Source organism: Sceloporus occidentalis, unplaced genomic scaffold (assembly GCF_023333645.1).
Source record: "Sceloporus occidentalis isolate IW3139 unplaced genomic scaffold, rSceOcc1.0.p SCAF_5, whole genome shotgun sequence".
In the NCBI taxonomy this organism is placed as follows: Eukaryota; Metazoa; Chordata; class Lepidosauria; order Squamata; family Phrynosomatidae; genus Sceloporus; species Sceloporus occidentalis.
Window position 1 is genome coordinate 82,502,809 of NW_028316985.1, and position 12,339 is coordinate 82,515,147.

Sequence of the window (12,339 nt, forward strand, 5' to 3'; positions counted from 1 at the left end):
AGGCCTAGCCTCACGGCACGCCGGGGACAGGCCTAGTCGGAGCAGCCGCCCCTCGCACGCTCCCTCTCCGCCTCTGACTGAGGCCTACAAGCAGCGCCTCCTCTCTCTCTCGCCCTGCCTTGTGCCAAAGCAAGGCTGCGGCCTAGGCCCCATCCGCAGAACCGCGGAAATAACCCACTTTCACACCGCTCCATCTGCACTGCAGAAATAATCCAGTGTGGCACCACTTTAACTGCCCTGGATCAATGCTATTGAATTCTATGAATTGTAGTTCTGTGAGACATTTAAGCTGCATCCACACTGGAGGAATAACCCGGTTTGGTACCGCTTTAACTCTTTCTGGCTCAAGGCTATGGAATTCTGGGAGTTGGAGTTTGTTGTGGGGCCCAGAGCGGAGCTTTGCTCCTCTCTGGGCCCCACAACAAACTCCAACTCCCAGAATTCCATTGCCTTGAGCCAAGAAGACACTTAAAGCGGTGCCAAACCGGGTTATTCCTCCAGTGTGGATGAAGCCAGGGCAGTTAAAGCAGTCTACGATTCCCAGGATACCCTAGCACTGAGCCAGGGCAGTTAAAGCGGTCTCAAACTGGATTATTTCTGCAGTGTGTTTTGGATCCCTATCCTTATAATTGTAGCCAACAGTGAGATTAGTGCAGTTGAGAGTGATTTGCTTTAGGTGGCCATTCAGTCAGTTCATAGCCAGAGACATTTTTTTGGGGCGGGGGCTGTCCACACTGCAGAAATAATCCAGATTGACACCACTTTAACTGCTATGGCTCAAGGCTATGGAATTCTGAGGACTGTAGTTTTGTGAGACATTTTGCCTTTTCTGTCAGAGAGCTCTGGTGCCACAACAAACTACACATCCCAAGATTCCATAGCATTGAGCTATGGTAGTTAAAGTGGTGTCAAACAGGATTATTTCTTCAATGCAGATGCATCTTTAGTGAATGGGCGCCACTGGCGGTCGCGGTTCCTGGGTTTGGTTTGGCCTACCCCTTGTTATTTGGTGGAAAACCTCCTCTTTAGGAGTGCTATAAATCAGAAATGAATTGAAGGTATATAACAACAACGGTTGTTATTAACTGCCTTCTGTTGATCTCAGCTCATGTGGTGACCCTGAGGATGAGACCTCTCCAAGGCAGAAATAATCCACTTCGACACTGTTTTAACTGCCATGGGTCAATGCTGTGGAATCCTGGGAATTGTAGTTTGCTGTGACACCAGATCTCTCTGACAGAGAAGGCTAAATGTCTCACGGGACTACAATTCCTGGAATTCAATAGCACTGAGACAGTTAAAGTGGTGCCACACTGGATTATCTCCGCAGTGCAGATATAGCCTAAGACAATCTGTCTTCAGCCTTTCTACTCAAGATCCTGCAGGTTCAGACCTGTGACCTCCTTGAGAGAATGCATCCATCTAGTGTGCAGCTTTCTTTCTACTTCCTTCTACCTTTCCTAGCATTATTGTTTTTTCCAGTGAGTCATACCTTCTCATGATGTGCCCAAAGTACAACAGCCTCAGTTTAGTCATCTTGGCTTCCAGGGAGAGTTGGCCTTAATCTGTTTAGAACCAGAATATTTACCTTCTGCCAGTTTTTTGTTTTTTTCTGCGTCTCTTTGCACAGGGTAGAATCCCCAATTTGCCTATTCAAAGGGAGAATGAAGAAGCAATACACTCTTCAACCATTTTGGTCTCCCTTATCCAAAATGCTTGGGGCCAGAAGTGTTTAGGATTTCAGAATTTTTTCGATTTTGGAACACCTGTACTGTACTGGCATAAGATATCTTGGAGATGGGATCCAAGTCTAAACACAACATTAGGGAGATTATCAAACAGGGGTGACCCTGTCCTTGTCCTGTTCCTGTCCAGTTCTTCCCATGCGATCACAGGAAGGACTTTCAAACAACATGGAGCAGATCCCATCATTAAACCATCTGAAAAGCACGATTGACCGCAGTTGTGCAAAAAGACTTTCAGATGACATTGTGCAAATCCCATCATTAACCTGCCATTAACCCATCATTAACGTGACATTGGCTGGCATTTTGCATTAGTGGAAGTTCGTGGCATTGCAATGCCATTTTAATGAAGGGTTAATGGCGGGATCAGCGCTACAATTTGAAAGCCTTTCACACTACTGCAGTCATGGATGATTTATGACGGGATAAGGACAGGGGAGCGATCCTGTCCCTATCCTGTCTGTAACAATCTCCTATGTTTCATATACACATAACCTGAAGGTCATTTTATTCAATATTTTTAAAATAATGTTGTGCATGAAACAAAGTTTGTGTAATATCAGAACTATCAGAAAGCAAATATATCACTGTCACAGCCACCCATGAAAAAAGTTTTGGTTTTTGGAATATTTTGGAATTCTGCATAAGGGAGACTCATCATCTATATAGACTTGGCATCATTTGCAGAAGTCTCTTTTTAGGATGACAACTCCCAGTATCCTTCAACCAGTATTGCCTGTGTTAGTGGGGGGATTCTGGGAGTTGTAGTTCAAATAGGAAGAATGCTTTGAATGGGTGGGACTGTAATATTTTTCCATGAGGAAATCCAACCTCAGGGTGTACTTACACTGCAGAAGTAAAGCAGTTTGGCACCACTTTATAAGTGCCAGGTCCTACACAGTCCTGGAATTTGTACTTTGGTGAGGCACCAGAGCTCTCTGACAGACCAGGCTGAATACCTCACCAAACTATAAATCCCAGGATTCCACAGGATGGAACCAAGACAGCTAAAGCAGTATCAAGCTGCTTTATTTCTGCAGTTAGAGCCAGGACTTGAATTATAGGAGACCTTATGCCAGCTGTCAAAGGTACTCTTTTGAGAAGGTTGTCAGAGAGGGGATGTATTATTTGGTGAAAATGGGATTGGGGTAAGAAGAATCTCCTGAAACCCCCCCCCCCCCCCAATTATAATACTATATTTTCCTTTTCATGGGAGTTAAACAGAGATCAGTGGGGGTCACCTACTGATGTTTGAAATACCTCCCTCCCCTCACAACAATGTTTATAGCATGTTTTACAGCAACTACCACCACCATATGAACATGAATAACATCATGGTTCGTCTGGCTCAGTACTATCTGCATTGACTTCTGTTAGAACAAAATATGGAGATAACAGAATGGTTTCGAAAGAGGGAGACAGAGAGACTTAGGCTGTATCTACACTGGAGAAATCACCCGGTTTGGCACCGCTTTCACTCTTTCCTGGCTCTAGGCTATGGAATTCTGGGAGTTGGACCCACAACAAACTCCAACTCCCAGAATGCCATAGCCTTTTTGTTGTGTGCCTTAAACTCCTTTTGGACTTATGGCGATCCTGCAGAGTTTTCATGGCAAGTTTCTTCAGGATGAGAGAGTATGACGTGCCCAAGGTCTCCCAGTGGGTTTGCGTGGCCAGTCTGTCTGCTCCAATTCTCTAGCCACCAAGCCAGCCCCCTCTTCTTCCCCCCATCTTCTTCTTTCTCTTCTTCTTCCCCTCATCCAGTCACAATCCATTGACCGCTAAAAAACACACCCAGAAAAACAGGTTTAAAAGACACAAATGGGAATGGGGTACAAAAATAGCCCGCGTCAAAATACATCGAAGCAACTGACGTCACTGTGACGTCGAAACGCTTGATTGACAGCTTAAAAAAAGAATTAAAAATGGTTCAAGACAGGCAATGGGAACAGGGAACAAAAAAGTCCACGTCAAAATACAACAGAGAAATATCAATGGGAATGAGAACATGGGTCAAGAAAAAACGAGTCTGTTTGCTCCCTTTTGTAATGCGGACGTTGGACGTGATTCGAATACGACTCGGGAACTCAATCTGAGCCAGACTTGCAGCAAGATTTGTCGCTTTATAGCCCAGTGGGAATGGGACCCAAGATGATCTGTCCTCAGCCGCTCTACTCAGGTCAAGCAGATTCAGGCCTGTGACCTCCCTAAATGAGTCTAACCATCTGGCATGTGGTCTTCTTCTCTATTGCCCTCTACCTTTCCTGGCATTATTGTCTTTTCCAATGTGTGGGTGCCTGGCATTGCTGCAGGGGAAGCACCAGCTGCCCAAATGCCCATCCAGGGCTGCAGGGGGGTGGCCAGGCATGTGAGGCATTGGGGGAAGAGAGAAGTGCATGTGCATGCTCTCTCCTTTGCCCCAATGCTTTAGCCATCTCAGGCAAGCCAGACATACTGTAGCACCAGGGAAGGTGGGAAAGGTGTGTATGTGCTTGCTCCTCCTTCCCCATTGCCTTGGCTCCCTGGGTCCAGAGCACCAGGGTAGTAGGGAAGGAGAGAGTGGGGTTCCCTCATCCCTCTTTCTCTACCACCTTGGCTCCCTCAACAGCCATTGCAACAGGGAAGTGCCAGCCCCGGCAGCAGCAATGCAGCCGCCCTACAGCAGAGAAGAGACCAACCAGGTGTTACCCCTCCTCTGAGGTGTCAAACCAGTGTGCTTTGCACTCTCCACCTGCCCCAAGTTATGCCTCCACACGTAATACATATGTAGATTCCAGTGAATAAAATTATGTGTAACAAGTGGGCTCAATGTGGGTCTGAGGGCAGGTCACATATAGAAGTAGGATGTCAGTGGATGAAGGACTTGGACTTGATTGCCCTTCACATATAGGCTCCAAAACTATTCACAGGCAAGGAGGGTACACCTGGCAAGCAGACTGCTTACTTACACATAACTGCCATAGGAGGGCAAATAATTTCCCCCATCCATCACCATTCAAACATCCTTAAATGTGAACATTCTTACAAGTGCAATGTGTGTATATAACAGTTTGTTGTGATTGTTGTGTGCCTTCAAATCATTTCTGACTAATGGTGAGCCTAAGACAAACCTATTGTGGTGTTTTCTTGATTTGTTCAGAGGTTTGCCATTGACTTCCTCTGAGGCTGAGAGTTTGTGACTTATTCAAGGTCACCCATTGGATTTCATGGCCAAGCTGGCAATCAGACCATGGTGTCCAGAGTCATTATCCAACACTCAGACCACTATACCATGATTCTTGTATTCAGTGTAGCGTACTCCCAAGGAAGTGTGCATAGGAGAGATATCAGTCAGCCTTTGTTATTCCTGGGAGGGTTCAAGGGCAATTGCTATCTTAATATTTCTTGGTGCTTGATCATTTATTACCCTTCTGACAGACAGATAAATCTTGAGGAGACTCAACTCCATTGTAATCTTGGTTGTTCAGTGTTACCAGATCCTTTAATGGAGGGAGAGCTAAACATCTCCCATCCTTAGTTCTTGTCTATTTCAGGATTCTTGTCCATTAAGATGTGTTAACGTTTGAACTTTACTTTGGCCATCTTTACCAGCGAACAGTCTCTTATCCATTTATAAAGAGTAGCTGTCCTTTGTCACCTTGAGGTATTCATGCAAGGCATTATGTTCAACTGCAAGTACATTGCATTCAGCACAGAGCTCTGTGAGAAACAGCCATTGCATACACAATCAACTGATTCCAAATCCTAATCACCTACGTGCAGAATGGACTAAACAAACTGAGAGAAGAAAGACCTCTGCGTATCTCATTATTTTTTATTGCTGTTTTAAATAGGGTTTGTGCAAAGTGCAGAATAAACATCTTTTTGCTGTAGTGGGAGGAAGTGAAAGCAAGTCTTCCAGAATGCACTGAGTGGGAACATATTCTTGGAAGATTAGCTGCATGCGTGCGTGTTCTTGGGGCAGAATAAAAAATGACATCCATTTATTGTATTGTTTATAGCCTACGTTTGTACAGTGGATGTGTTCAAGACAAACAAATCTTAACTATAATTTAGTAAGAGAGAAACTGTACCATACAAAGGGCACATAACAGACATGATTCAAAATATGCACTATTTGATTACTGGTTTTCATATGGATCATCATGGGCATGTTCACTTGCTCAACTGAAGGCAATAATAATATGTAGATATGCTTAGGGGTAAACTCAGTGAACATAAAGTTCATGTGTATTTGCTTCACTAGATGACGTCTAACATAATTAGACATTTTTATCTATTAACTGTTAGGTTTAACTGTTTGGAAAACTGCTTGTCTTTCCATTTAATTGGTCTAAAACACGCTGCAGAAACAATCCAGTTTGAGACTGCTTTAACTGCCCTGGCTCAGTGCTAGAAAATCCTGGGAATTGTAGTTTATCATGGCACCAAAACTCTCTCTGGCGCAGTACACATGGCGCTAAAACGCCATGCTGGTGCCTTACTAGGGTTAAGGGACCACGCGGCAACTGCACGGTTCCTAACCCTAGTACGGCACGGTGCCGTAACAATGGTGGCGCCCCGTGCATTTGGGTGCTGCCATTGTGACGTTGCACCATGTCTGTGATGTCACGAGTGCGTCACTGGTGCACTCGCGACATCCACCTTGTGGGGCAAAAAGAACCCACTTTTCACGGGTTCTTTTTCCTCCGCAGGGAAGCCACACGGTTTGGCGGCTGCAGCTTCCCTACAGAGGAAAAACGCGCCGGCAGGCCTCCCTTTATAGGAGGTCTATACCGTGCCTCTGACAGAGAAAGCAAAATGTCTCTCAAAACTACAGTTCCCAGAATTCTCTAGCACTGAGCCAGGGCAGTTAAAGCAGTCTCAAACTGGATTATTTCTGCGGTGTGCTTTGGATGATTGTCTAGCAACGGCTACAAACCACAAGAGAACTAACACAAATGGAGCTATTGAGTAAATATAATTGAGTTTCAGATGTTTACTTGGAAACTAGCCTAACATTTGCCAAGTTTTAAACCACTTCTACATCTGTAAGATCTTTTTGACAAGTAGGATCATGAGAATACCAATCATATCAGGTAAAGCGAATGGTAAAAGTATGTGTTTGATTTCTTCTTCTCCTTGATATAGCCCATTATGGTGGTTCATTCTAGATGAGCCACCATAATGGGCTATATCAAGGAGGAGAATAAATCAAACACATACTTTTACCTTTCACTTTACCTAAGATTACCAGTATGGTCATTATCCTGTGGATTATTGGTATAGTATGTCTTGGCTCCATGTTTGTTCATTAATCTATGCAGGGTGGACAAGATGTGCCTTCTAGGGTTCTTGTGTCCACCCAGACTCTGCTCCTTGTTTTTTTGGACAACATCATCCAGAATCCTTGGTTTGCTGTTGGTTTACTCAAGAACAAGCATGAAAACAGTGTTTGTCCTTAATTCCTTTTGTAGTTGTGTGTTTGTATTTGCAATTCCCCCCCCCCCCCCCCGCATTTAGTCATGGGATTCTAAAGGATTCCTTTATATTTTCCAATACTTCTCAGTACCACCACTCTGGTTCAATCAGTAAAGCAAAATATACGGGACACATGATTCATTGCTATGGATTAATATAGCCATTGTCAGCATGATTTCCTTATTATCATTCTGACCTTGAGGTTCCTTGATTTGTCCAAGTTTTTGTGCAAGGGATTTTAATTTGGGGTCATGAGAGTCTGGAATCTTCTCTAAATTTTCGCTTTAGCATCTCAATTTCCTCCCTGTTCAAACACATTTGCATTCTACATGCCTTTAATGCAAATGTACATAAATTAAATTTAAATTTGTTTTCCACCACATCTTACATTTAGATAAAAATTAGTATTTGAGAGTGTGAGAGTTAACTCAAAGTTACTTGTACGCATGCATCAAAAATAATACCTCAATATGTATCTTATTCTATCTAGTCATTTCCTGTTTGAAAGGAGGGGGCTTTTTCTGGTTTAAAACAAGACTAGAGGGGAATGATGTAACATTTAAATGGCAAATTGTACCATTATGGGTTTTTCCCCTCTGGAGTTGGGAAGTGCAATATACCAAGGCCCCAAGAAAAGTTCAAAATGGCTCTGGCTCTTCATAGGTTGCCTATCCTTACCCTATATTAATTATACAAAAGAGACATAGATTTTTAATTCATAAGGCAATGCGAGGTGTAATGATAATTAAAAACTCAATTATTGCTCAGATCGATCATTTAGTTTAGCAGCTAGATCACTGTGTGAAGAATACTGAACAGACATGTAGGATTGCATTGCCAATTAAAAATATAATTGTTTTTGTTATGTGCCTTCAAGTCAATTCCGATTTATGTCAAGCCTCTCATAGGATTTTCCTGAAGGTTTGCTATTGCCACATTTAGAGAATGTGACTTCTGCAAGGTCACCTGGTGGGTTTGCATGGCTGAACAGGGATTCAAATCCTGGTCTCCAGAGTCAGTCCGATGCTCAGACCACTACATCACACTGGCTGTCATCAATATATAATTAGGTGTTGGAAATCCCATGTAAATATTGATGTTTCTTTCAGTTGATCCTTAAAGTGCATGTTCTAATCTATTCTAATCTAAATTCTAATCTAAAATGTGTGTATATAAAGAGTAGTAGTATCTTGAATAAAAAATGATTGCCACCCTAAACCCTCCCCTTCCACTATTAAAATGTAAACAGCAGTAGGTATTTCCACAGCCAGTAGATGGATCCCCTCTGCAGATATTTTCCCCAATAGGATTGCCAGTTGAGGATCATCCCAAGCCCCAACCTGTGACCTAGGGATGGCTCCTAGTGATACAATTAAGTATGATGCATTAAGTATCACCACACATCATCTGGTGTGGGCTGCTCCCCAGCACTCCCACACCACCTAGTAATGTCTCTGAGTATTTAAAGTACAATAATTCATCCCTTATTACACCCCACTCTCATCCCTCCTCTAATTCATAGTACATAATAGAAAGACCGCTCTGTCAAAACTCATACATCTGCAACTTCTTTACATCTTATTCATCTAATTATTGATCCAAAATTTACCAGTTGTTTGGTGGTATAAATTCTTGTTTAAATACTATCCCATAATGTAATAGCATCTTGTGAGCACTGAGTGCAGAGAAGGAAAATGCCATGTTAGTGTTGACACTGATATTGAATTCCATCAAATATTAATTATTTTCTTTTTTTATTTAGTTTTTTTATGTTTGCAAAAATAACAAAACAAGTACAGTGGACCTCCACATTGGCTGGGGTTAGGGGCACAGGTCCCCCATGAAAGTAGAAAAGCCACACATTTTTTAAAAATATTTTTTTCTACCTGAGGGAGCACCTCTCTAAGAATCTCTAGGTTCTCCAGTATAACTCTGTGGTCAACATCTCTTGTTGTTGTTATTATTATTATTATTATGCTTTATTTATATAGCAATGTAGATTTACACAGCGCTGTACATCCAAACAATAAAATAGATAAAGTAAATCCGCCCATGGCATACAATCTAAGAAATAATAGCATAATACATATAAATACAGCCGGCCCTTCTTATACAAGGATTTTTTATACATGGATTCAAGCATCCATGGTTTGAAAATGTTCAAAAAAAGTATAAATTTACCTTGATTTTCCATTTTTTATGAGGGATGACATTTTGCTATGTCATTATATTTAATGGGACTTGAGCATCCATGGATTTTGTTATATACGGGGGATCTTGGAACCAAACCCCAGCATATAACAAGGGGCCACTGTAATACATAACAATATAGGAAAGGGTACAATAAAGTAAAGCAGGCAATAAATTAAAAACGTCAAGTAACAAAGAATGACTCATGTTTCAAAACTGCATGAATTCAGTCATTCATCATGCTGAGAGAAACTAAATTCTGCTTGCAGACATGGGAGAGGGTGGTACAATTTGGGGGATGGCTCTCCTTAGAAACAGGACAGTGGATCTTCTTTTTTTATTTCTCCCTACCTCCCATTTCTTGTGGTGACACATCAGCTGTAAGGGCAAAGCTTTCTTTTAAAGCAGTGGTTCCCAAATTTTGGTTTTCCAGGTGTTTTGCACTTCAGCTTCCAGAATTCCTGACCATTGGACAAACTGGCTGGGACTTCTGAGAGTTGATGTCCAAAATTACCTAGAGAACCAAAGTTTGGAAACCAATGTTATAAAGGCTGGGTACATTTTTCTTCCTCTATTAAGAGTGTCTCAAGCTTTTGCTGTAGCTTTCTAATTAGTAGTGTAAATCCCAAAGGCTGTTTTATTTTTCTCCTGGTCTATTCCCAGTGAATGTTACTGTACCCTAGAGTCTGTCCTTGTTGCTGGGAGGATGAGGTTTATTATTATTTTAAGAAATAAAAAAATACTGCTCTTTCTAAGGAGTGTCCCCTTCCAATAAGATTAATTTCACTGCATCCCCCTGAAAAAGCAGTAATCTTGTGGCATAATTTTGATGCTCAGGGTATAGGGTGTGAAATTTGTGTACCAGTTCACCTCAATCCTGAGTTTGTACTTTATATTATCTGACCACAATTCTGCTCTATGAACTTCTAGGTCAGCAGATATGCATAGGGAAGATTGAGCAAGGATTACTGTGCCTACATGCTGTCCCATCTTTGGCACGGCACCAGAGCCCTCAGCTGATCCAGAATGCCACTGAAGTAAGTGCCAATGTTTCTGCACAAGCAATAGGCCCTGGCAAAAAGAGGCCCTGAAATGTGCTTACTTTGAGTTGTTATACAGTAAATAATGGGATTTATAAGCTAAAATCAGAGCACACTTATCTGGAAATAAGTCCGATTAAATTCAGTAGGCTTGCTTTTTGGGCAGACTTGCATAGGATTGTGCTGTTAAAGAATTATATTTATGAGCAGCATTGTAAAACTATTGAGAATAAACTTTTGGATAATATTATTGCTAATATTTTTGTTAACATTTCCAACCCAATAATTTACACACTTGATCTTGGCCAAAAGGCCAAGAAGCGATAATTTACTCTTTAATTTTGTTAAATACATTTTAAACAAATTTATAGTTGATTAATCTGATTCTTCAATATAACTTTAAAAAAAGAATTAAAGCTTCCAAATGTTAACGTGAATATAAGCCATAGCTTTCCTTTTTTCAAAACATTATATCAAATCCTGTTTTTGTCTGGTAAGTGGATTGTCAGGCACTAAACCCATAAAATTGTAACAATTATCTGAAACCTCCAGGAACTTTGCTTATTTTTGGCTATTTCGAATCAAGTCTTGCAATACATGCAATAAAGGATTTTTAATTTCATATAATTTTGGACTTATAGCAAAAATATATGAAACGCCAACACAGTAGAAAACAATAATGATAAAAACATATTTTTAAAATTATATATCCTACTAAAAGAGTGGTAATTTGAATAATATTAAAAGCATTTAATATATAAGTAAGAATACAAGTGCAGTACCCACCCATCTCATTAAAATACCTTTCTGGGGTGATACTGAAGATAATGAAGATGTGATATTGATTTATGATAGAGTGTGTTTGCTAGAGCTATATTAATATGTTTTGATATGTTTGTATGCATTTGAAAGTGTAGTTGTGTTGTTTTTGATTTATGTGTTTTGTGTGATATTCAATATATATATATATATATATATATTTAAAAAGTTAAAAGACCCTTCTTCAGCAGCTACATAATAGCCTAAAGCCCTTCTAAATAAATAAATCTTTGCCGGCTGCTAGTAAACAGAAAGGACTAACCTTGCCTCCCATGGGACGTAGTTCCACAGCTTCAGAGCAGCCACTGAGAAGGCCTTCTCATGTTTTCCCCACATCTATCTGTGTGGGTAGTGGATGTGAAAGAAATCTTTTGGCAAAGCCCTCAAAACTTGAGCACTTTGAATTCTGCCCAGAAATGACTGGTAACCTGTGAAACTTTTGTTACAGGAGAGTATTATGTCCCCTTGGTGGCATTCACCTTACCTGAGGATCCTGTCCTCAGGCTCCAATAACCTGCAGGATAAACAAGAGCCAAATCTACCTCTGTTGGATATACAGCAATATAAATCAGAATGGATCTGGACTGTTTTGTCTACAAAGTGTTGTGCAAATTGTTCACAATGGTCTGTTGAGTAACCTGTGTTTTCATATTGTGGGTCAGACTGCATAAAACCTGAGACAGCTCCACTAAGTGACTGTAAATGCAGTGTGGCAAAGAATAATTGTTCACTGCTGCTACCACCATGGAGTAGGCTTTCCAATGAGCTCAAGACAGGATGCTGTTGGATCTGTTCTGAGTTCTCCATCATTGATGCACTAATCTCTGTCACTTGTTTATCAGCACCAGTTACCCTAGTAAACTAGGGAGTAGATGGTTTCTACAATATGGGAGGGTGTGCTCAAGAGGGATCATGTCAATTTCTCTGGCCACTCCTCAGTTTCAGAGGCCATCCATGACTACAGTAAGATCACCTGCCAAGGCAAGAAGAAAACCTCAGAGAATAATCTGCTGGAGAATAGTCTGAAACTACTCTAGTTTTCAGATAATTTACCTTATAGCACTATATTATTCATATAAATGACA